This window comes from Carcharodon carcharias, chromosome 10 (genome assembly GCF_017639515.1).
Source record: "Carcharodon carcharias isolate sCarCar2 chromosome 10, sCarCar2.pri, whole genome shotgun sequence".
Classification (NCBI taxonomy): domain Eukaryota; kingdom Metazoa; phylum Chordata; class Chondrichthyes; order Lamniformes; family Lamnidae; genus Carcharodon; species Carcharodon carcharias.
The window spans coordinates 126,755,331-126,781,556 of record NC_054476.1 but is presented as its reverse complement, the minus strand read 5'-3'; the positions used below and the strand labels follow the sequence as shown (position 1 = coordinate 126,781,556).

General features: G+C 45.5%; 1 pseudogene; it reads right to left on the bottom strand.

Moving 5' to 3' along the window:
* The window catches only part of LOC121282874, a 96,905-nt pseudogene extending 92,776 nt beyond the window's left edge, over positions 1-4,129 (bottom strand).
* Positions 4,130-26,226: the final 22,097 nt, after the last annotated feature.

The following is a 26,226-nucleotide window of genomic DNA, read 5'->3' as shown; positions in this document are numbered from 1 at the left end:
CACCTTAAAATACCTGCACCCTTCATCATCAGCATATTGTGGCTGCAGTGTGTATGATCTGCAAGATGTATTGCAGCAATTCAGCATTGCTGTTCCCTCTCAGATCCATGATTTACACCACCTAGAAGGAAAAGGGCAGCAGGTGCATGTGAATACCATCACCTCACTGTTCCATTCCAATTTACAAACCATTCCAACTTGGACATACATCATCACTTGATCAATATCCTGGAACTCCCTACCTAACAGCATTGTAATCCCTTCACCACACTGACAGCAGTAGTTTTAGAAGAGCACCCAGTACGATCTTCACCAGGGCACTAGTGTTGAACAATAAATGCTGGACATGCCAGTGACACATAAAACCAAAGAATGAATTGGAAAAAAATAGCATGCTTTGTTCTTCTACTCTTTGCATCTATTTATAAAGCCCAATGGCCTTGACTTTTTAAAGGATTTATCAACCTGTAATCACAATTACCCTGGGTTCTTGTTCATCCACAACCTTTTATGTCTTGCTCCCAAAATATATTACTTATAAATTAAGTTTCATCCGTCACCCCTCTACCTTTCTGGATGTACACCTGAGACTTGTTACTTGCAATCCCTGCTCCATATGGGAACTTCAGGATATTTCAAGTGTCTTGGGGGAACCATATGTGTAAGAAGTGTCTCCAGCTGCTTGAGGTCATGCTCAGGGTTTCTTATCATGAGGGGCAGCAGGAGTCACAACGGAGCATAAGGGGGTTGAGAGTTTCCTGGATTGTACATTCGCAGGAGGTGATCACCCCACAGGAAGTGAGAGCTCAGGGTAGAGATGGGAAGTAGAAGAGAGGGAAGCGGCAGAAAGTGCAGGAGTCATCGGGCTGTGTGCCATTGTCCAACTGGTTCTCAGCATTTCTGACTGCTGGGAATGATGGCACCTTGAAGGAGTCCAGTCCAGACCATAGTGCCAATAGGCAAGGACCTGCACAGGAGGAGAAAAAAAGTGTAGAAATGCAGCCATTAGGAGATTCTATAGTTAGGGCAACAGACAGATATTTCTGTAACCGTCATTGTGAGTCCTGCATGATATATTGCCTCCACAGTGCCAGGGTAAAAGATGTCACAGAGAAAGTGCAGAATATTCTGCGGGGTAAGGGAATGAGACAGAAAGTGTGGTACATGTCAGTACAAATGACAAAGGGAGGACAGGAATTAAGATCCTATGGTTAGGCTTTCAGGAGGAAGTTAAACAGTAGGACCTTGAAGATTGTTATCTCTGGATGAGGGTAGAAATAGGAAGACAGGGAGGGGATCAATGTGTGGCTTGAGGCATGGTGCAGAAGAACGGGCTTCAGATTCTTAGGGCAATGGGACCAATTCTGCTGCAGGAGGCACCCATTCTGAAGGAACAGGTTGCACCTCAACAGAACTGGGACCAATGACCTCAACTAAAGATTCACTAGTTTGATTGGGACTGGTTTAAGCTAAATTGGCAGAGGTGTGGGCACTAGCATATCAAAGTAGAAAAGAGGAACAGGATGCATAAAGGAGAGAGCATGTTGGATAGCGCTAGAAAAGGAAGTAGGACAATACTAATTTGGAATGGACTAAGAAGGACTACGAGGAATACAAAGAGAGAATTACAATGCATGTATGTAAATTGACAAAGTGTGGTGAACAAGATTGGTGGGTTACATGCACAAAATAGCAATGTTGGAATATGATGTGGCAGTAATGGAAATGTGGCTTAAAAATGATGAGAACTTGGCGCTTAGAATTCAAGGATACAAAGGGAAGGGAAAAAGGAAGGTGGGGTAGCAGCACGGATTAGGAAAGACATTGTAGAGTTGGAAAGGGAGCATGTTCCTGAAGGAATGCATCACAATTTACCCCAGCCACTGTTTTACCCCTATCTGAAATGTTCCCACCAAACTGGGAAAGTTAAAATCAAGCCCAGTGTTTCTGTTTCTCCCCTGTCATCATCCTCAAGCACGACCTACCACAGTATCAAAATGCTCCTTACCAAAGTCACAAATGGAATTCTGTGTGATTGCGACAAAAATAATCGTTGGACCAGACACTTTTAACGCATATTCATGCCTAAATTTAGAAATCCCGAAGGACATGACCTCCCTGAAGGGCCCCTGACCTCCCTCAAGGATCTTAGCATGCACATTTCACACAGGCAGCTGCCCATAGAAATCAGCAGCTGCCTCCACCCACATATGATTTTGGTGTGAAATGTGTCTGAAACACGACGTGCACAGATTAGGCCTGGTAGGTGCAGGTCTGAACCTTGTAGATTTATTTGGATAGCCAGAATATCCTTTTAGAGAGGTGAGGTACCCCTTTGGATATGGTCTGGGACACCTTTGGGGGGCTCAGCTGTCCTTGATGGAGGTCAGGAGCCCTTTGGGATTTCTAAATTTAAGCATGAATGTGCGTTAAAAGTGCATATTCCATAGATTATTTTTGTCACAACCACACAGAATGCCATTTGTGACTTTGGTAAGGAGCATTTTGAAACTGTGGTGGGTCGTGCTTGAGGATAATGACAGGGGAGAAGCAGAAATACTGGGCTTGGTTTTAACTTTCCCAGTTTGGTAGGAACATTTCAGATAGAGGTAAAACAGTGGCTGGGGTAAATTGTGATGCATTCCTGCTGCTTCCACCTTTGCAATTTACAGGACAACAGACAAAGGAATATTTTATATTGAAAAGTTGTGGTTTGATTGTTGTGTATTGTTTAATTGTGATTGTTTAATTTTCCCATTTGAGAGGTCCACAAGAGTAACTCCACCAGCTTGACCAACCTGCTCCAAGGTTACATGCTTCAATTTTAAATATGGTAGTGAGGCTGCTAACGTCATTGAGGTGAGGACTTCATGAATTCAGGATGTAAATACTTTGATATACCCCCCTTGATCCAGGGGCTTAGCTAAGGAGTGTCTGTGACTGGGGGCAGCCAACAATGACTTTCTCCCTTTGGGCTCTCAACACCCCCATCTCCCACCCTGATTGTACCACCTTCAATTGAGCCCTTTGACTTCCCACTGGAGACCCAATCACTTGGACTGGCAACCCCCTCCATTGCACCCATCTCAGGTTGCCATTCCCCCCTCCAAACACACCCCACCTCTGATCATCCACCAAACCTCTTCCTTAGTTGAGCCTTTTTCCTCAAAATCCCCTATTCCTGCTCCGGTCTACCCCCCCTACCTCTGATCTGGTGCCACCCCTCCACACCTCCCCACCGCACCCCACCCATCCTCCCTACCACCGCCCACCCTCATATTCCCAGTTTGGAGTTACCAGCTGCTGTGGCTGTTAGCGACTGGCTCCATGCCTTACAGAAGCCAGCTGTCAATCAGCCTAAGGTACCTGGACAAGGAAGTGATCACTGATGTCACTAACATGCTGTGGAGTCAAATTCCACCATGTTGACTGGAATCCCAGATGATGGGTTCCTCCTGACTTTCTGACTGACCAACCTCAAGCTGATGGCATCATCTTAAAATATGCAGCTCATGTTCCAATCTACCATTTTGACATGAGGCCAGAGCAGGGGAGCATTGGTGACTTGCTTGCCTGTGCAAGCCTGCTGGGGTGAAAGTCTAGAATCAGAAAAGGCCTAAAAAGTTAAGTTTTACATGAAAACATTGGTTTCCTTGTAGGTCAGAGTAACAGTAATGTTCCTCCGCGGCCCACAAGGGAATCTGGCCCTCCCTTGTTCCAGACCCCCTCCCCCATCTAGCCATCCACTTTTCCAATGGGGATAGCTCTCCAGGAGCCTTAACCAACTGTCGGGCACCATTCCTATGCAAGGTCCCATCACCCAATTCGCCAACCTGTCCAGTAGCCAGGTAACGATTCCTGCCAGGTTTGGGCGGGAGTCTTAGTCTGAATATGGAAATGCGGCCCTGGAGCTAAATCTCACTGGGTCATGGCATGTGAGTTTGTCACTTGCCCTCCACTGACCCCGCCTCCAATTAAAAGCGAGGCAGTAATGTCAGGTGCAGTTGCAAAAATTAAGTAAAATGAGACATATTTACCTTGAAATCTGCCAGGGGCCACACCACTTCTTCCTCACCAGCTCTGAGGATTTATGCACAGACATCTTCATCCAGTCTTCTCTAGCTGGCATTTCCCTTTACTGGTGGATCTGTCTCCGCTTAAAAAGGCACAGCCCTTGTTTGCAAGACTGACACCCTGCAACAGAGTCCCAAACTGGACATTGGAATAGAGTCAGTCAGCTTTGCTCCAGTCATTTCTGTGGCAAGGCAAGATCAGCCTGTTGCCCCTGTAAGTGTGCTGAAAGTAGAAATTTGGCCCTTGATTCAGGTGCATTCTCAGTGTGTCGTGCATTGTGTGCAGCATCACACCATGTATGGGTTGATCTTGCCATGTTGTGCGTGATTTGCACAAGGCACAGATTCCAACTGCCACCTCACCAGGTCTGTACTCTTTTTGCATTAAAATACTTCTAGATAAGATTTCGCTAAACTTAAATGAAGGCGTTTGATTGGTCAGCATACCGTAGTGAGACCATTACTCTAAATCCAAACCATGCTGCACCTGACCAAGTATTTGAAGTTGACAGTGAGTGAATTAAGTAGAGCACAGATGTGTTTTCTCGAATGCTGACACCTCTTAGGGAAGCATGGGGCTTCTCTGGAACAAGGCTGGGCGCAGTCAACACCATTTCCAGACAAAACAGTTAAACTTAGATCATGATCAATCCACTAGCCCCATCGCATAAGAAATTGAGAGTATTGGAAGTCCAAGGGAATACTATTATTGAGCATCCTCACAATCTTGTTAGACACAACTCAGACCTGAGGAAGGAACAGAATTACTTTTAATGCTGATGTGTAAGAAATCTCATCACTGACAAACATTAGCTGCCTTTTCTTATACATTGAAATGTGAGCATTACTAATTCTCCTCAAGGAGATGATAATGACCTTCTACATTGTAGCAGTTTGATACAATTAACTGAGTGGGTTGCTATTTGTTGTTGTCGGCCATTCTGAAGTCATGAAATGCACATTATAAATTGAAATCTTTTCTCAAGGACAGCAGGTTTCTTTCCCTCAAGGACATTAATGAACTAACTGGGTTGTTACACTTTTTTCTTATATTTCCAAACTATCAGGGTGGAATTTAAACTCATGTTTTCTGGATTACTAGACCAGTAACATAGGCCTGGATTTTCATCCTTGAGGAGGGTAGGGGGAGTGGGGAGAATTCTCGGCATGGCTGGTCTGCCTCAGGAGAAAGTGCCTGCAAAGGCAGGATCTTCATTGCTGGGTGCGAGCTAGAATTGGGCTAGCTGACCCGGAAAGAAGTGCTGAAGCAGCCACAGGGGCTGCCTGGTGTGGAAGCGGGCTGATTAAAATGCTGTGAGGCTTTGGCCCAGTAAAAAAAAAGCACAAAGGCCGTCTTGCCCTCGCCTCACACTCCCATCACCTTCTAACCACACCCCATGCCCCATCCATGCTGCCTCATGCCTTCCCACTCACCCCCTCAGGCCCCTCATGCTCCCTCTGCCAAGCTCTGCTCTTCAACCCACCCCCTCAGGCCTGTCATGTCCCCTATGCCAAGCTCTGGTGCTTCTATGCCCATTGACTCACTCTAGACTTATAGAATCAATAAAACCATAATTTATTTAAAACAAAGTTTTGAAAAAATGTAATCCATTGATAACCTTCGCCTATGCTTGAAAAAAAAAGGTCTGGACTGCAAGCTAACAAATGTGTCAATCATCCAGGCCCTTTGGAGTTTCAAAAACCACAAACCTTTGAAACCACTTAACGTGTGTGAACAAACATTGTGAAGTTGATGCAAAGATCAGAGAGCCTGAGCTGTCAATCAAACAATGTGTCCTTTGGGGAACAGCTGTTCTAGCATTCTAATAGCTGTCTGGGCTCTTAGCCAAACATTCATACACAGCCTCCTGCTCATAACCACTGTCTGTTATAAACCTTCCTTCTCCAAATGGTACGACTTAAAATGCAAATGATGGATGGGTCACCATTAGATCGCCCATTCATTACACACCCTGCCTTTGACTGCACACTTTATGGTTTACACCTCTGGCTGAAGCAGGAAGTTTCCTCAAATGCCACCTAGCATTAGCCGTGACTCGGGGGCAGCACTCTTCCTGCGGGACAGAAGGCAATGGGCTCCAGTCCCACTGCACAGACTTGATCAAATAATGCAAAGCTGACAATCCACTGCAGTATTGAGGGAGTGCTGCGTTCATGGAGCTTGTACAATTTTTTAAAAGGGTGCAGAAATAAGGGCGCTGGGCGTTTACATGTACAAAAAAGTGAGAAAGCTACACTGAACTTTTAGCAATCACTTATTAGGCCTTAGCTTGAGTTTTATGTTTAATTCTGGGCATCACATTTAGCAAGGATGTTAAGGCCTTGGAAAGGATGCAGAGATTTACTAGAATGGCATAAGGGATGTGATGGTTCAGTTCTATAGAGAGACTAGGGACCCAGGAGTTGTTCTCCTTAGATCAGAGAAGTTTAAAGAGGGATTTAATATAGATGTTCAAAATCATGAATGGATTTGTTTGAATAAATAAGGAGAAGGTTACATTTGTTGCCACCGTAATTGCAGGGGATGCATTCACTGGATATGCAGTCAAGGTGCCTATGACGTCACTGCAGTGATGCTGCTGGCACCTGCCTGCATCAAAGAATAGTGCTTTGGATGCCTGCAGGTTACCACCCCACTCTTAACCTGTTACAGAAGTATAATAATTCTCATAATATTGTGATTTATTGTAGAAGTAGGTTAATATTGGGGTTTGGTTCGTTTCTGTGCATGTGTGTGTGCATGCGTGCATGTGTGTTTTTTAAATTCATTCACGGGATGTGGGCTTCGCTGGCTGGGCCAGCATTTATTGCCCATCCCTAGTTGCCCTAGAGAAGGTGATGGTGAGCTGCCTTCTTTCACCGCTGTAGTCCATGTGGTGTAGGTACACCCACAATGCTGTTAGGAAGAGAGTTCCAGGATTAAGACCCAACGACAGTGAAGGAACGGTGATATATTTCCAAGTCAGGATGGTGGGTTACTTGGAGGGGAACTTCCAGGTGGTGGCGTTCCCATCTATCTGCTGCCCTTGTCCTTCTGGTTGGTAGTGGTCAAGGGTTTGGAAGGTGCTGTTGAAGGAGCCTTGGTGAATTCCTGCAGTGCATCTTGTAGATGGTACACACTGCTGCTGCTGTGCATTGGTAGTGGAGGGAGTGAATGCTTGTGGATGTGGTGCCAATCAAGGGGGCTGCTTTCTCCTGGATGGTGTACAGCTTCGTCAGTGTTGTGGGAGCTGTACTCATCCAGGCAAGTGGGAGTACTCCATTACACTCCTGACTTGTGCCTTGCAGATGGTGGACAGACTTTGGGGAGTCAGGAGACGAGTTACTCATCGCACAATTCCTAGCCTCTGACTTGCTCTAGAAGCAACAGTATTTATATGGCTAGTCCAGTTCAGTTTCTGGTCAATGGTAACCCCAGGATGTTGTTAGTGGGGGATTCAGTGATGGTAATGCCATTGAATGTCAAGGTGCAACGGTTGGATTCTTTCTTGTTGGAGATGGTCATTGTCTGACACTCGTGTGGTTCGAATGTCACTTGCCACTTGTCAGCCCAAGTCTGGATATGGACATGGACTGCTTCAGTATCTGAGGATTCATGAATGCTGCTGAACATTGTGCAATCATCAGTGAACATCCCCACTCCTGACCTTATGATGGAAGAAAGGTCATTGATGAAGCAGCTGAAGATGGTTGGGCCGAGGACACTACCTTGAGGAACTCCTGCAGTGATGTCCTGGAGCTGAGATGACTGACCTCCAACAACCACAACCATCTTCCTTTGTGCTAGGTATGACTCCAACCAATGGAGAATTTTCCTCCTGATTCCCATTGTCTCCAGTTTTGCTAGGGCTCCTTGCTGCCACACTCGGTCAAATGCTGCCTTGATGTCAGGGGCAGTCAGTCTCACCTCACCTCGGGAGTTCAGCTGTTTTGCCCATGTTTGAACCAAGGCTGTAGTGATGTCAGGAGTTGAGTGGCCCTGGTGGAACACAAACTGGGCATCAGTGAGCAGGTTATTGCTAAGCAAGTGCCACTTGATAGCATTGTTGATGACCCCTTCCATTACTTTACTGATGATGGAGAGTAGACTGATGGAGTGGTAATTGGCTGGGTTGGATTTGTCCTGCTTTTTGTGTATAGGACATACCAGGGCAATTTTCCACACAACCGGGTAGATGCCAGTGTTGTAGCTGCACTGGAACAGCTTGGCCAGGGGTGTGGCAAGTTCTAGAGCACAAGTCTTCTGTACTATTGCTGGAATATTGTCAGGGCCCATAGCCTTTGCAGTATCCAGTGCCTTTAGCCGTTTCTGGATATCGTGTGGGGTGAATCGAATTGGCTGTAGACTGGCATCTGTGATGCTGGGGACCTCCAGAGGAGGCCAAGATGGGATCATCTACTCGGTACTTTTGGCTGAAGATTGTAGCAAATGCTTTAGCCTTATCTTTTGCATTGATGTGCTGGGCTCCTCCATTTTGAGGACGAAGATATTTGTGGACCCTCCTCCACCAGTGAGTTGTTTAATTGTCCACCACCATTCACAACTGGATGTGACAGGACTGCAGAGCTTAGATCTGATCCACTGATTTTGGGATCGCTTAGCTCTGCCTATCATTTGCTGTTTATGCTATTTGACACACAAGCTTCACCAGGTTGACAACTCATTTTTAGGTGTGCCTGATGCTGCTCCTGGCATGCCCTCCTACATTCATCATTGAACCAGAGTTGATCCCTTGGTTTGATGGTACTGATAGAGTGGCGGCTATACTGGGCCATGAGGCTACAGATTGTGTTTGAGTACAATTCTGCTGCTGCTGATGGCCCACAGCACCTCATGGATGCCTAGTTTTGAGTTGCAAGATCTGTTCAAAATCTGTCCCATTTAGCACGGTGGTAGTGCCACACAACACGATGGAGGGTATCCTCAAGACTTTGTCTTCACAATGACTGTGCAGTGGTCACTCCGACCAATATTGTCATGGACAGATGCATCTGTGGCAGGCAGGTTGGTGAGGATGAAGTTAAGTATGATTTGCCCTCTTGTAGGTTCCCTCATCACCTGCCGCAGGCCCAGTCTAGCAATCATGTCCTTTAGGACTCAGCCAGCTCGGTCAGTAGTGGTGGTACCAAGCCACTCTTGGTGCTGGACATTGAAGTCCCCCACCCAGAATACATTCTGCGCCCTTGCCATCTTCAGTGCTTCCTCCAAGTGACGTTCAACATGGATTCGGATGGATTCAACATGGCACTGATTCATCAGCAAGAGGTTTCCAACCCATGTTTGACCTGATGGCATGAGACTTCATAGGGTCCGGAATTGATGTTGGGGACTCAAAGGGCAACTTCCTTCTGACTGTGTGCCACTGTGCTTCCACTTCTGCTGGGCCTATCCTGCTGTTGGGACAGGACATACCCAGGGATGGTGATGGTGGAGTCTGGGACATTATCTGTAAGATATGATTCTGTGAGGATGACTATGTCAGGCTGTTGCTTGAATCATCTGTGAGACAGCTCTCCCAATTTTGGCACTAACCCCCAGATGTTAGCAAGAAGGACTTTGCAGGATTGACAGGGCTGAGTTTGTTGTTGTCATTTCCGGTGCCTAGGAAAGGGGTGAAATATAAACTGGTTTAAGGCGGGGGGGGGGTGGGGGGAGAGAAGTGGGGGGGAGGTGGTGTGGTTGTAGGGACAAGCAAGCAGTGATAGGAGCAGATAATCAAAAGATGTCACAGACAAAAGAACACAGAGGTGTTGAAGGTAGTGATATTATCTAAATGAATGTGCTAATTAAGAATGGATGGTAGGGCACTCAAGGTACAGCTCTAGTGGGGGTGGGGTGGAAAGGCTAGCAGGGCATAAAAGATTTAAAAATAATGGAAATAGGTGGGAAAAGAAAAATCTATATAAATTATTGGAAAAAACAAAAGGAAGGGGGAAGAAACAGAAAGGGGCTGGGGATGGAGGAGGGAGCTCAAGACCTAAAGTTGTTGAATTCAATATTCAGTCCGGAAGGCTGTACAGTGCCTAGTCGGAAGATGAGGTGTTGTTCCTCCAGTTTGCGTTGGGCTTCACTGGAACAATGCAGCAAGTCAAGGACAGACATGTGGGCAAGAGAGTTAAAACCTGGAAAATTGAAAAAGCAGCATTCTGACCTGACAAAAACCACCAGAAGCAATGGTGCAGAGGGAGATTGCCGGCAAAAAGCTCCAAAGCAGGATTATAAGCAGAAGGCAGAAACAAAACTCTACTACGCAGCAGAAGACTCCATCAGATCTTGGGGAAGTCCAGCTTAATTAACCCAATAGTGAAGAGTCAGAAGATCTAGCAGGGGCGAGAAAAAAAAAGCTTGTGTTCTTGGTCAGAATGAACTTTTTAAAAAGCTTTTGAGTCATCAGCAGTGATAATTACTGTTTTGAAATGCACTGCAAACAGCCCAGATTCTGAGATGGCATCTGACAGTATGGTGGCCAAGCTAGCTCCAAACAAAAAAGATTAAATTAAAAAATAATTGGCAGTTAAAAGACCCAGCAAAGCCAGGAATGGATAGTTTCATGACCCAAAAATATTTAGACACTGAGGGGAAGACCCAGAAAAATCAATCTAGGGAATAACTGAAAAGTTAAAACACAGGAATTGCAAACATCAAAGCTGCTGGAGCCTGCCAAAACTGACAAGCACAGGAAACCTTGTTGAGAAGGGGAACACTGCAGTGCTATCTTGGATTTTGTAACAGCATTTATAACTATATGCACATTTAAAATGTAATAGCCATGGATTAAACATCTCCCTTACCAGACCAGTTTGGACTCATGCAAGGGGCAAACCTATTACAAAATTGGGTGTCCTGGGAGAAGAATTTTTTTTAAATTACTGGAATACATCAAGTCTAAGTAGAAAATCAGAGGAAGTCCATATTATTATGATTTTTATTCTATTGGTGAAGTTGCTGATGATATAATGCTAATGCAGTGCATTGATGAATCCTCAACCAGCTTTGATGAAACATTAAAAACCTTTGACAAATGCTTTAACCTTCAAGTTGTGGAGTGCACAGAGCTTAAAAAGTGAGATAGTAAACCCCAAGTAAATCTACGAAAGGCAAAAAGACAATTCCCAAGCAAACCACACAATGGCGCCAGAAAGCAGAGAACATTCTGGAAGTCTTTAAAATAAATCCTTTTGAAAACGCCGACACACTATTGGAACTGCAACAGCAGGTGGTTGCGCGGAGCCATCTGACTATGACTGTAGGTAAAGTAATAGTGGGGAGAATTTTCTCCCCGTCAGGCGGGTGGTTCAGGAGCAGGAGTGGGCGGGCACGTAGCCAATCGCCACCTGTGATTGGCAGCATGCTACCATTTTGTGTGGGCAAGCCAATTAAGGCCCACCCAGCATGATGTGCACCCGGAAGCACTTAGCACTACCTGTGCAGGTTGGTTGGGTGGGGGGGTGGGGGGTGGGCAGGGGGTGGGTGGGGGGAAGAAGGGAGAGTCGGGGTCTGTGCACTTGCACGCATGCGCATGAAAGAGTGCAGAAATCTTCCTGAGGCACAGAGCTGCCTCAGGGAGATTACTTTGATTATGAAAAGTTGAATAAAAAAATAACAAGAAAACTTCAGACATGTCCCCTCATGAGCTGGGACATGTCAATGAATTTTAATAAAATTTTTTATTAAACTTATGAACCCTTCATGAAACCTCATCCACTGTGTCATGAAAAATGCAAAGGCCTCCTGGGCTCTTTGCCTGCCCGCCAACCTTAAGGTTGGACAGGCAGCCCGGACAAAGCACCTCAATTGGTTTAATAATGACCTTAATAGGCCTTTGACCGTTCAGCGGGCGCGCAGCTGACTCCGGTGCATGCTTGCCGAACTGAAGATTGGAATAACGCGCAGTGATGTCGGGACGCACGCCCGACAACACCACGCATCGTTTTATGCGATGGCGTGCAGTGCTTCCCCCCGAATAGAAGATTCAGGCCAGTGTTGCAAACTGCAGGCAGATGAAGTAAAGATGGAACCACAATCACAAAATCTAGATTTGGAACTAAAAACCAAAGAAAGAGAAGGAAAAGCACCAGATATTTCAAACTTACTGAGAACCATTGAGGTGTTGAAAAATGAAATGGCTAAAATGAAAATCAAGAACCTAGAACAGCAAGTGAAAATAGACATTTTCACAAAAGAGCATGAAAAGTCTTAGAAACATTGGCAGAAGTACAATTATAGAATGTGAGCTTGAAGGGTGCTAGAGAGGAATTATGCTATGCTAAGAAAAAAAAAGTGTAGAGAACCAACTTTCACGTGCAAAAGAGGAGTTTGATAATGAAAAATGAAAACTGATGAGAACACAAATGCTGCTCACAATAAATAGAACATTTGAAACACTGAAATGAGAGCATCTTAGAAAACAAATTCAACAAAGATTTATTTTCAATTAAAACTCGATGAACTTCAAACATCCAAAGTCTCTAGTACACATCATGGAAAATGCCTGGAACAGGAGAAAGAATTGCTGATGCATCTGAACAGTTGCTCAAATGCAGAACTAACAACCAAGACTGATGAAATTCTTGAACGTCAATCCAACCTGGACAACATGAGATGCACAGTTTAGAAGGACAAATCCAGACTTTGAAAACAGATAAGGAAAATTCTGTGAAACAGACTGGATATCTAATTGAAAGAGTCTAAGGAGCAGTCAGTGACCAAGGAAGAAAGATTCCTAAATGAACTGAATGCCCAGTTGAAGTTGCTAAACTTATGAGTTCCACAGCTGACTCTGAAACAAAGACAACTGAACTCACCAAAGTAGTTGCTGAGCTGAATGGAAAGATTCATAAACTCGAAAAAAACAACTGGAAAATACAATAGTAATCAATTATTTGGATAAAATGGTCAAATAAAGTGGGAATGGAGGTTCCATTTTTGTAACATAAACACCAGTATGCATCACCACATGTGGGGAGAAACATAAAGCAGATGAGTTGAGAGAGCTGGTTCTCACCATAAGGATTGGGATAAACCGATGGCCATCAATAGCACCAGGTGGGGAGTTGACAAGGGGCACTTCAAATTCAAAGGATGAAAAAAGAGAATTAAGAACAACAAACCATGTGCCAGAATGACCACATTCAAAGCAGCCTCCCGTTCAACAAGGTTTACCCAGTACAACAAGAGCCTACCACTCCTCCAACTTTTATAAAGACAAGGGATGGAATTTTCCCAGCCTGCTGGCAGTGGCATGATAGGTGGTGTGCGTGGAACATATGTGTGGACTCACTTCACGACAATGTGGAGGCAGGTCGCGATCTTCCACTCAGCCCACCAACGCGTGCCGTGTTTCCAGCCATCGGTCGATGGGAAGCTAATTGTAATACATTAGCATATAATTAAAAGGCCGTCCCGCCAGGCTCTTGGAACCCCACCATTTTGTCCGTCCACATCGGCAGGAAAGCACACCGACATGTTTCACAACAGCACATGGGTGACATAAACTTGGTGGCCTTCACTTTGGGGGAAGCGAGCAGTAGCATTTTCCACAGCTCGCCCATTGTTTACAGGCCTCAGGGGCACCAGGGGGGTGGGGGGGGCGGGTGGTGGGGGAAAACTGATGCCTGGCCCCGCAGTCGACTGCTGAGGGGTGGGGGGTGTGTCTGGGGGCAAGTGCTGGCCAGCCTCAGAGGCAACTGCTAAGGGGGCAGCATGGGGGTGATCAAGTGCTGCCCTGGTGCTGCATCCCACGCACAGGCAATCGAGGTGGGGGGCAGGGTAAGTGAGGGGAGAGGCCACGTATTAGGGACACCTGTATAAACTGACCAAGCCTCTGCAACTAAGACAGATTAGGCGCAGCCACGGTGATAGGATTGGGGTCAGGTTCCTACCCTGTCCACCCATGCAAGCACGCAGAGGCACCAAAGGGCCACCGAGCACTCCATACCTTAGCCCCAACCCCCAGCACAGACTGAGTCCACCATCACTTTATTGGACCACGGAGCAGTTGAACTGCACACGTACAATTTCCTCGCCAACACTGGCCATGTAGCAGTCACTGCTGGAGGTGCTCACAGCCCCTTGCAATCTCAGCATCCTGGTTTGTACCAGTGTCCCCCAATGTCACAGGTTGACAGGGCAGCCGTGTAGCGCGCTCATCTCTGACCATCCGAGGGGTGACCAGCACTCTCCGGGAAGCATTAAGGGGCGGTCACACAGGGCCTGGAGAGGTGCTTAATACAGCCATTACCACGTCTCTCTCTCTCTTTCATGCTGCAGGAGGACCACTTCAGTATCATGGATCCTGGTGATCGAGCTGTATGTTTGATGGCCTACAGAGACTGTAGAAGATGAAGGAGAGAGTGACTGGGGCACCTGGCTGTGCAAAGGCAGGAGCAGCAACCTCATGAAGAAAGGGCTGCAGAGGCCCCGCACATGCTGCCCAGGAGTGACAGGGAGCTGCGGCTGGTCAGCGCCAAGCAACACCCAGGGCCTATAGACGCCGCCTGCCATTCCTGCAGATAACTTAGAACCAGTGTCACCAACGACTGCACATATCTAGGGACCTGGTGGCTCACATCTGCCACTTACTGCAGGACTTGGCACCAAGAGGACATGGTGGGCATCCACTACCAATAGCTGTGAAAGTGATCACAGCGCTCAATTTCTATGCCAGTGGCTCCTTTCAGGGCTCCACAGGTGACCTCTGTGGGATTTCACAATCCACCACCCACAAATGCATCCATGTGGTCATGGATACCATTTTCTCCATGGCACACAACTTTGTGCATTTCACCCGGGACCGGGACAGCCAGGATGCAAAGGCCGTTGGATTCACCTTGATCTCGGGATTCCCACAGGTACAGGGTGCGATTGACTGCACTCACGTGGCACTCAGGTCTCCATTGCTACACTTGCTGGACTTCATCAACCTCAAGGGATTCCACTCACTGAACGTGCAGCTGGTATGCGACCACCAGAAATACAACCTGCAAGTATGCGCACGGTTTCCAGGGGGTGTGCACAATGCCTACATCCTGAGTCGCTCGCAGATCCCTGCAGTCTTCCAGGGTCCACAGAGGCTGCAAGGTTGGCACTTTGGGGACAAGGTCTACCCGCAGAGGCTGTGGCTGATGACACCTATGCAGCGGCCTCAGACTGCAGTAGATCGACGCTATAATGAGGCTCATACAGCAGTTCGCAACTTGGTGGAGCAGACCATCGGGATGTTGAAGATGGGGTTCCGGTGCCTGGACCAGCCTGGTGGAGCCCTGCAATACAGTCCACAGAGGGTGTCACACATCGTTGTCATCTGCTGCACCCTTTGCAATCTGGCGCTGCAACAGAGTGAGGAGCTGGCTGAGGAGGAGAAGGATGAGCTATATGTCTCCTCCAATGGAGGAGGACACCGATGGGGATGAGGGTGAGAGGGTCCTCGGTGGTGACAATGACGGGAATGAAGTACTTGCACTGGGTAGACGAGGCAGGCACGCCTGGGATTCCCTCATAGCTGCCATAATTGTGAAGGATGATGACAATATGCAGTGATGTGTCCACATACATCCTCACATCACAGTTGTGAACGTTTGACTCCAGTCTGGCTTATCTCAGCACCAATACCCTCTGAGAGAATGCTCCTGTCATGGAGATGCTGTGGAGGCCCTAATAGTCACTCACTCTCAGGAGGATAATATCAACATGCAGTGAGGACACTCCATAGATCTTCACATAGCCGCTGAGAATGTCTGACTCCTGTCTGGCCGAGGACAGCTCGCTTGCGCTCCACGATGAGGGCCATCTCAAAGACGGAGCCACGAAACTTTAGATGCATCTGATGCTGTGTCTGCCTTCAGCACCTCAGCCCTTCAGGAGCTGGTGCACAGCCTCATTGGTCACAGATGCTGGTGTGATGGGGGCCAGCCCCACCTTAAAAGTGCTGAGAGCACACACAAAGAATGAGAGAACTCTGTGGCTCCTGCCCACTACATTCTGGCAGCAAAGGCCAGCACTGCCAAGGTGCAGGCATCAGTAATGTTAGGAGTTTATTGACAATAGTGAACAATATATACAAGTGATCAACACCTGTGACCAGGCCGTGCAGCCACTTTTACCTAACTTTCCTAACCCTGTCACTACGTCTTGGTGCTCCCCAGACAACCACACTAGAGGTGGAGGCATCCTGCTGACTACGATGCCCTGTCTGTGATGAATTTGGTGGGCGTCCTCTGGAGGGCAAACACTAGGAGGGTCCCAGCCTGCTTTTGGGGTCCTGCTGTATGGCAGTGACCCTCTCCTCGGCCTGTGGAACTGGAGCTGCTGGGGTCACAGGAAGAGGGGAGTCAGATTGGCTGGTCACTCCCAGAGTCACCTGGGTGGATGGCCCCAAGTGTGCACCTGCTGATCCTCCTTCCCATGAGTGCCCAAGGGCCCCTGGCTGACTCCATGAGTGGAAGGGGTAGCTGGACTGAGATCGAGCTGCACAGTCCCCCTCTTGCATACACACTGTTGGAGGCCAACTATCACATCAACAATGGAGTTAAGCCATCACAGCAGTGCAGGAGTGACATCCTGGACCAAGGTCTCCATTGCTGCCACCATCCTGCCAGTATTGACCTTGGTGCGTTGCAATACCAGCACTATTACCTCAGTCTGAAGACGGACGGACTCCTCCATTGTACCTTGCAATCTGAGGAGCACAGGGGACATCCATTCCTGATGTTCCCGAGCTTACCTTTGCAGCTCCAGCAACTGTGACATGACTAAGTCCAGAATCTTGTCATCTGACTCTGCAATGTTCTGGCCTCCTGTAATCCTCCGAGTACCTGGGACCTAGGAAGTCCCTGCCTCCTCCTGCTGTGGATCAGAAAGTGCGATGTTTTCACCAGATTGTGGTCCCGAGGCTACTCTAAAGCTAGGTCCCACCGAAGTGTGTGTTTCTGCACTGGTGGAAGGTGTGGATGAGCACAGAGAGGGTGTCTTCAGATTCCTTCAAGGCTTGATTGAGGCCCTGGGTCATGGACCCTGTCGACTGTTTGGCAGGTGTGCCTACAAAAGCAAGGGGAGATAACTAGTGCATGACAGGGGCCTGTGAAAGAGGACACATCACCCACAGCATGGTTATCTGATGTTGCACTGCTGGATCCTCACTTGGTAGAGCAGCGCTGACCTCATTGTCAGCACAGGACTGGTCCCGGTCATTGCCGGCCAGCTGGATGGCTCTGTTTATGAATTCTGGCAGAACTTTGATTTCCAGCATCCTTCCACCTGTCTGCGACCTTTCCCTCCTGTTGCGAGCCAGTTTGTCTTGCATGGATAGAGATGGGGAGAGTGTATCAGGATGCCTGCCAGGCCAGGTGATAATTTGCCTGGCCTGTGTGGGTGGTGAGTGGTCCCATGGACAGGATTAGGACAATGACGGTGAGTGTGAAAGAGTGAATGGTGATGGCCCTTACACTGGCAGTGAGTGAGAGCACTGTGGATGCCTGATGGGTTTGAGAGTGTGTGAGTTGGGAAGGAGGAAAAGAGTGACTTACAGAATGGAGGAAATCATTCATTCTTTTGCGGCACTGGGTGGCTGTCCTCCTCTGCAGGGCGTTCGCGCCGACCACCACTGCCTCCCAAGCAAGGTTGGTGACATTGCTACCCATCCTGCGGGCAGAGCAGGAGTAGAGCACATCCCCTTGGGCCTTCACGGCATCCAGCAATTGCTCGAGGGACCTGTCGTGGAAGGGGGGGGTGGTTTCTTTGCCTTTGTAGGCCATGTCTCCCAGGCAGAGGTGGTGAACTGGTGGCAATGAGCGCTTTGCTGGTGGCTGCCTTTTAAAGATGGCGGCCAGTGTGATATAACAGTGGGGTGATGGCAAGCGGGAGAATGAGAGCCTGCCCACCATGGAAACGGCGTGTTTCCTGGGAATGCATAAATAATGAGGCGGGCTCGGGAAGATACAGCATGAAAACCCGCCATTTTCATTGGCGGGTAGGACTCCATTTTAACCCGCCCGCTAACACACTTAGGTCAATTCTGGGAAAATTCTGCCTCAAGAATTGTAAAGCTTCCAGACCACCTGAATCTGTAAACATAGAGAATTGAGGAAGAGAGAAGAGGTAGCATAATAAACATAATTGTATTATCAATACGTTGGATAAAAACTTGGGATAAGGTCTAGTATAGGGTCTGGCATAGAAAGAGTTAACGTGGAACTGAGTACAGTATCATCCACACTGTGATGTAAAGGAAGACATGATTAGAGTCAAGAGGGCAGCCTAGGAGTGGACAGAGATGTGTGTAGAGGCAAGCATGGAGATAGCTCCGAGCTTAGATTTTATGCTGCATGTATGTATATAGTTACTAGTAGTCAATAAACACTTACTCTTAAAATTAAGATGCATCTTTGGGCTATTAATCAACTTCACAATGTGCATTCATTCATATCTAATGTATATGGAACGGCTGCTCAATGCTCAAGGTAAAAGGCTTGGCTATCACTGCAAATATTGAAGTAAGATGTGAAATCTAGGTGGGAGACCATGTACAGCAATCAAGTGTTGATATCATACCAAAAAATGTCCATCACTAGAAATTTCCAAAGAAAGCTCATTCAAAGGTATTAAATAGATTGGTTTATCTGTTGCCAGGATATTTGGATCGTCACCTACATTTGCTGTTACATATCTCTAGAAAATAATTTATTGGTGAATAGATTAATTTGGTTACTCTGTCCCTATCTAATGTGAATAGTATTCTTCAGTGACCTGGGTGTGTCGTGTTAATCCTATCTGTGAAATCAGATCCTGGGCTTTATAAATAGAGCCTTAGAATACTAAAGTGAAGAATTAATGCTAAGCCTATTCAAATTAGTTATGATCTGAAAGACACTGCCCAAAACAATTGTGGAAGATTTCATAAAAAATTTCAAATGGGAACTTGATGTATTCTTGAAAAGGAAAAAATATGCAGGGCTATGAGAAAAGACCAGGGGAATGGCATTAATTGGATAGCTCCTTCAAAGAGTCAGCACAGGCATGATGACCTCCTTCTGTGCTGTATGATTCTTTGGGCTAGATGTTACGGGTGCTGAGGTCCCCATCCACCTCAGCTAAAAGGTTGGGGGTGGGGAGCCCATCCATGGTCCTGGCAGCGTACACTGCAGCAATTTAACGCTAGGAGCAGCATTAATTGATTTAATGCAAGCCTTCCAGCCCTTTGTGGGGAATAAGTCAACATCTCTGTAGGATTGGTGGCTGCTGCTGGGAATACAGGAGCCCAGGTAAGTCTAAGGTCCAGGGTCTAGGTGATGGGGGTGTCGGGCCAAGTTCAAGAGGCTGGGAGAGGGTTAAGGGCGAGATGATCTTTGAAGGTGGGAAAGGGGGTGGGGGTGGGGGGGCGGGGGTCGTCGTTGTGGTGTGTGGTGGAGTGCCTCCAATGAGCTCCAATATTCCCCCTTTGTAGGATGCTCCTTGCCTCCCTGCCCAACACCAGCCAACACAGCTAATGGGCCCAAGGGTGGGTGACCCACCTGATGCCTCTCCTGTCCCCTGTAAAATTTCAGACAGGTCGCAGGTGGGTGAGGGTGGGTAGGTGGCGGGAAGGCCATCTGTTGGATTTTTACATGACCCCCGATCTTCAGACCTATCAGTGGAGGAGCATAAAATCCAGGCCTAATATTCTGAACTGGAGACAAATATACAGTCTCTAAGATTATTTTGCATTGTACTTTGATTCATAGGGACTGACAGTGCTCATCTAAGGGGGCTAAGCTTTGTATTAGGTGCATGAAAACTATCTGGTAAATGTCGAAATCATAGTAACTTGACAACAATACTCCTCTAGGGAAAGTGGTGGAGGTGATCCTAAATTTATCTAATCCAGCGTATCATAGGAAAGGGGTCATTTCCATGGATGGTGCAGGCAGTAGCTATGCAGAAAAGCAGAGTTAACATTTCAGTTTGATGACCTTTCATCAGAACTGGAAGATGTTAGAGATGATTCGCTTTTAAGCAATTGTAGAGCCTAGGGAAAGTGGGCAGAGGAAAAATAAAAGGAAAAGGTTAGTGTTAGGGTGAAGGGCAAGAGTGACTAATTGACAAAAGGAATAAGATGCTAATAGGACAAGTAAAGAAGCATAAGCTTGCTGTAACATGCCTTTAAGGGATATCAGCATGACATCACAAGAAGGGAAATGTGTCATGTGATCCAGACTTAGTTTCACTTTTGCTTTGAGCAGAGAACACACACAGCTCTGATGACTTCAAGCTTTATGCCCATGCATAACTGTTCTCATGTGCCCTGTCTTAGTAAATGAACCCACAACATGCTTACCCAATCCCTTATGAGCGATTGCCGCCTTGTGTCTTGTACAGTAAATAAGCCCAAGGTATAATATAATTACGACAAAGCTAGATCCAAAGAAGCTGTGAATGGTTACAGTAGTATTGCTATATTGTTTACAGTCTTTGGAGAAAGTACATCCATCCAAGCCCATTATCTTTTCAACCAACTTTTGTCTCAGTGGTTTTTGAAAAAAATTGTATGAATTACATTACATAGAATTTGAAGCATAAAAATAGGCCTTACAGTCTAAATGGTCTATGCCATTATGTATACTTCAAATGAACCTTCTCCCACCTGACTTCACCTCATCCGATCAACATATCCTTCTATAAGTACACGTTGCTTTAACAGCCCCAATATTTAAAAGTAACTCTTCTCCCAATTCTCTCTGCTGAAAAATGGTCATTCCTGAAATGTGACCGGAGATCAGAGCTGAAAGGAAAATGTAGTAAAAACAGATTAATGGCTAAAAGACAACAAAGGCTGAGAACGAGCAAAGCATACTACTTTAGACTAAATAAATCTTTGTTAGTCTGTAATTGGTATTTCCATTTTCTAATTTGCGCTGATCTGTAATGATAGAATAACAAGCTTCAGTTCCTAAAACTCCGACTGAGATTTGAGAACTGGCCTTACAGACATCAGTAAATGTAATGCTAGGAGTAGAGAACCTTCCCAAAACAGGGAATAAAAACCCAGAAGGTAAAAACAGTAACAACTGGGAAATAAGAATATTGGTGCGAACTGGTCTCGTATACCTTAAAATGGAATACCAGTAAAAACTGGGAAATAAGAGTACTGGTCTGAACTGTTTTCCCCTTCTTTATGGGGCAGCATTTTCCCCCCATCGGGGGGGTTGTGCAGGAGCGGGCGGGTTCCTGATTGGTACCCACAGTAGGGGACACGTCGCCATTTTACATGGGCGGGCCAATTAAAGCCCACCCAGTGTGACGTCCCTGTGCGGGCGGAGTGGGTGGGATTCCTTAAGCCGGTCTATTTGCTCTTTCGCAAAGTGCTTCCTCAGGGAGATCGGTTGAACTTTAAAAAATTTATTAGAGGTAAGAAAAAAATTTCCTGACATGTCCACTTGTGTGACACTGTCATATGAGCTGGGATATGTCCATAGCTTTTAATTTTAAATTTTCCGAACATTTTAAATCCCTCATGAAACCTCATCCCGCCCGTGGATGAGATTTCATGCTTTCTCAGAAGGCCGTCTCGGCTCTTCACCTGCCCGCCAACCTTAAGGTTGGACGGGCAGGCCCTTTAATCATTTTAATTACTTTTTTTAATGGCCTTAATGCTGCCCATTAAGTTTATAGAACACAAAGAAAGTTCCCATGTAACACATTATTTTTAGAATCTATGTCAGAACAAGGTGTTTCAGTGTAAATAGACAGGCAACATAAGTAAACAGAGGCCATGCCAGATTCTTCTCACTAAAGTCAAACTCCCATAATAAATCATATCTATAAAGCCACCCATTGTTGATTTTGCATCTGGAATCAGTGACGCAAACATTTTTATAAAGGGAAAATGTTTTACATTCACCAACATTCCCTCAGAGCTTAAGTTCCCGAAACTCTGAATAACTTGTGTGGGAACCTCTATTCCCCCTGCAAGATACTGATATTCTTCCTGTTACTGGGCACCCAATACTTCTCAAAGAGCCAGCATCATATAGAACAACATTACAACCTATTAAACTTGCAACCTATCTCACTGCCAATGTAACCCAGATACAGTGTCAACCTTGGTTCAGTTGTGGTCCTCTGACATGAGTCAGAAAGTCATGGGTTCCAGGTCAACACCAGGACTTGAACAAATGATCTAGACTGATACTCAGTGCAATATTGTTGGAGGTGCCACCTTGTAAATGAGATGTTAAAATCTTCCTGCTCTCAGGTAGTGGCAAAAGCCACCATGGCAATATTTGAAGAAAAGCAAGATGGTGTCCTGGCAAATTCTTATCCCTCAACAAGCATTATTAAAACAAATTAACAAGCAAATCATCTGTTACGACCATGTGAGGAGGGGTAAAAATTATTCCCTTATGATATTGCTTCAAGTCTGATCATAACAGGGCTTTTTGTGAATTTGTAAGGATGAAAATATTTACTCAATGTCTGTGCTTAACCATTTACATGCCGATTGAAAAGAAACTAGTCTGACAGGCTTTCTTGAGTTTAAAACAAAAAGGGGATATTTTTTGATTTAAAAAACTTACCCAGGTAAAGATATAAAAATATTTTAAAAGGTAAACCCAGGCCTGACTTTTACAACTCACAGCACACGAGCGCACACATGCACGTACAATTATAGTAGATAGTTATACAGTAGATATTTGCTTTCTTAGCCAAGTTAAAAATTCAATACTAAAAAGTAAAACATTGAGAGTTCACTGTTATGAGTTTTTTTGTAGTTATCTGTGGCTGTGGCAGATTTTTCTCCAAGGTGATCTTGAAATTCCAGGAGTTGAAGCCCATGTAAAACTTCAATTGAGAGGGACGACTTCTTTTTAAAATGTAATCCATCTTTTCCAGTAGTTGATGATTTTGTACCTGAGGAATTTCCTTTTGATGGAAATTTACTATCTCTGTGCTGGTTTTTCAAACTGTAATAGAGATAGGGCCTTGAAATTGAAAGAAAAGGGGAGAGAGAGAGTATTATTGCCCCTTTAGAAGGTTATTCCCAGGCTACTGTTTTAGTCACTTGCATGAAGTATTAAAAGAGATTTCAAAAATGGTTGTTTTAGTCACATGACCTCTCTCCCCATAATGATTTCAGGAGGTATTTGCTTAGCTGATGCCTGTACAGACTGTAGCTATTGTCCCATGGGCCAGGCTTTTCAAGCTCCTGCCATGGTGGGACCCACCATGGAGGATGTGGCAGGCTTTTGACAGGACAGGAAGATCCCAGTGGCAGGTAGGACAGGAAAATCCTGGCCATGGCCCATAATGTACCAGCTATTAGCTTCCTAAGGATTCATTATCCATCTTGATGAGATAGGCAAAAATCCCTTTCCATGTAGTTATTGTCCTGGTAGATTTGCTGTCTATGCTTGAGAGGTAGCCTTATCAAAATGCAAATATGAGGTTGAGTACAGTTTCAGTAAATCCTTTTGAAATTGTTCTTGACATCAGCAAGTGTGAAATTCCATGGGGGCATCTGGGCATGCCTTAATTGTATTCCACATTGGAAACTTCCAGAAAACTGGTCAATTGGTAATACCAGACATCAGGTGACTTGTGGCAGCCATCTTAAGTAAATGTGTCTGCTTGCTTTTTTGCAAGTTATTTTTAAACCGTTCAATATATGTTTCACCATCTGATGGTATTAAAGATTAATACCACCTATGCTGAGGTTACATCATCATGAGATATCCTATTACTGTTTTGGGGTCCTTGCTGTATAAAAGTTGTCACATCTGACAAAGATACTTCATTGGTTGTGAAGCACTCGGAGCTATCCTGAGAGTGCAAAAAATGCAAGTTCACATTTCTAGTATTACTGCATCTAATCTCCTATCTAATTGTTCCAATGAATTTAAAGACTCATCCATTTATCTTTTCCAATTAGTGTCTATTGTTATTTCATTTAACTCATTCTCCATTTAGTTGTTTTATATTTACCCACATTAAACAATATCTTTCAATTGGGTGTCTAGATAACTAAATTACCCAACTGTACTCTGGCTTGGACACAATTCCAGAGTGCTGGCAGCTCAATCACACCTAATCTATCGTCTATTCGTCAGACATTGTCTTTAACAGTAATTTTGGGTAGCATATTTGATTGTGCATCACAGAGAAACCCACACCTTTTCTCATCTGATTTTCAAATATGCACTCTTTGTCGCACTGATACTGAACAGTGACAACCCTTTTTCTAACCCAAGAGGTGTTAGTTATAACAATATCCTAATTGTTGCTTTGGTTGAGACCACTGCATGCTGATAGATAAAATCTATGGCTTTTCTAGTCTATAAGGCTTTATGCTCCAATAGGAGTAGCATTTAATCATTAAGCTTCCAAGGGAGTTTACTAACCCTTTAAAGAGTCTGATCCAAGCTCCATAACAAATACCTGTTTCAAGAAGCTGACAAGTGATGGTAGCAGCTAATAGTAAAACAGTTAACCAAATCTGAGTTCATGGTACAAAACATTTGACAAACATTTTTTGTTAGCTCCATCAGTTCATACCTGTTATTGCAATGACCATTAATGGTACTACAGGGCTCCAAGTAAGTTTCTTCAGAGCAGACTGGAAGTTTGGTTGGGTCTGAACAGCCTGTGTTTGTAAAATGTGGTTGAGGTCATTGCTTGTCAGGACATCTGTGGGATACACATATAAGACTATAAATATATATTTAAATTTATCAGCTGCTCCAAGTAAACCAATACATATCATGCTTTACTCACAAAATGGGGAGTAGTGGATCTTAGGAATCAATAAAACCTTCACCCATTTCCTACCATGTGAGTAATGGGAGATTGAGTATGAGTTTTAAGTAAATCCTGCCAGACTGTAAGAATCATCTCATACTTATTTTCTGCAGTCTTAAGCATCAAACCCTTATTGCTGATATAACAGCAGGCTGAATATTTGTGAAAGGACAATGTGTGTTAATTGTAAAAGCATAAACTGCATTTTTGTGAACACTATTTGGGATTCCTTAATCACGATGATCCTCCCATTCATCAGAGTATAATTTGTTAAATTGGTTTAGGTCTGATCCTTAACTCTGAGTGCTTTTAAATCCATGAACACATTCTATTCAATTCCATTGTTGATTAGGGAATCCCAAATAGGTATCTACAAGAATTCAGTTTTATGCTCTTTCAATGAACACTCACAGTCCTTTAACCAAATATTAAGACTGTTGTTTTAACAGCATTAAGTTATGCATTCTGCCCATAGATTATGATTGGACCCACTGAAGCCTGAACCACTGTGTACCAATGTCTGTAGTTACTTATCAGTGGCACCCTCCAATTTAACCTAATCTCATGGGTTATACTTTCTCACTGAATATGTGCCTGAGACAGGAACTTATCAATATTAAATGGTTATTTAGCTTCAGATAGAGGCTATTTATTGGTACCATATAGGAACAGCAGCTTTCTTATTTTTGTTACATGGCCATGAAAAGTCATTGACCTGAAACATTGTGCTGGATTTAATGGGGCACCATAATCCCCAACCCTTGACGAAAAAATCAGGGAAGAGCCCGCCACCTCCTGCCTGCCAGACAGCTGCCCTGCAGCCATTTAATAGCCAATTGGACATTCATTGAGCTGGGATGATATTTCCGCCCTCAGAAATAGAAAGTCCTGCTTTGGCGAGCGGCTGCCAATCAGAGACTAGCAGCCCTCCAACCAGCAGCACCACTGGGTGCGGTGGTCACTGATGGTATTGCAGGAGGCTGAGAGGAGGCACGTGGTGCTGAATCAGGGATGGCAGGTAAGTATGATGTCTTTCCAAGGCCAAGCTGGCAGGCCATAGTGATGGCCAGAGGGCCCATTAAGGAGGGAACCTCTCCATCCACCACCAGACCACTTAAGGAAACCTGCTAGGCTGGACACTTGGTGTGGGCCTCTCCTGCCACTAGTCAAATCCAAGCAGCTGTGGGATGAGGTCCCTAAGTGGGAATTAATTGCCCACTTAAGAGCCTCAATTGGCCCACTGGCCCAGATTGAGTCAGGCCCCTCCCCCCACCCCCCAACAATGCCACTGGTATAATTGCGATGGCAGTATGGGCGAGCGGCTAGCTGGTGAGTTAAACCCACTGGATTTAACATGCGTCCCTC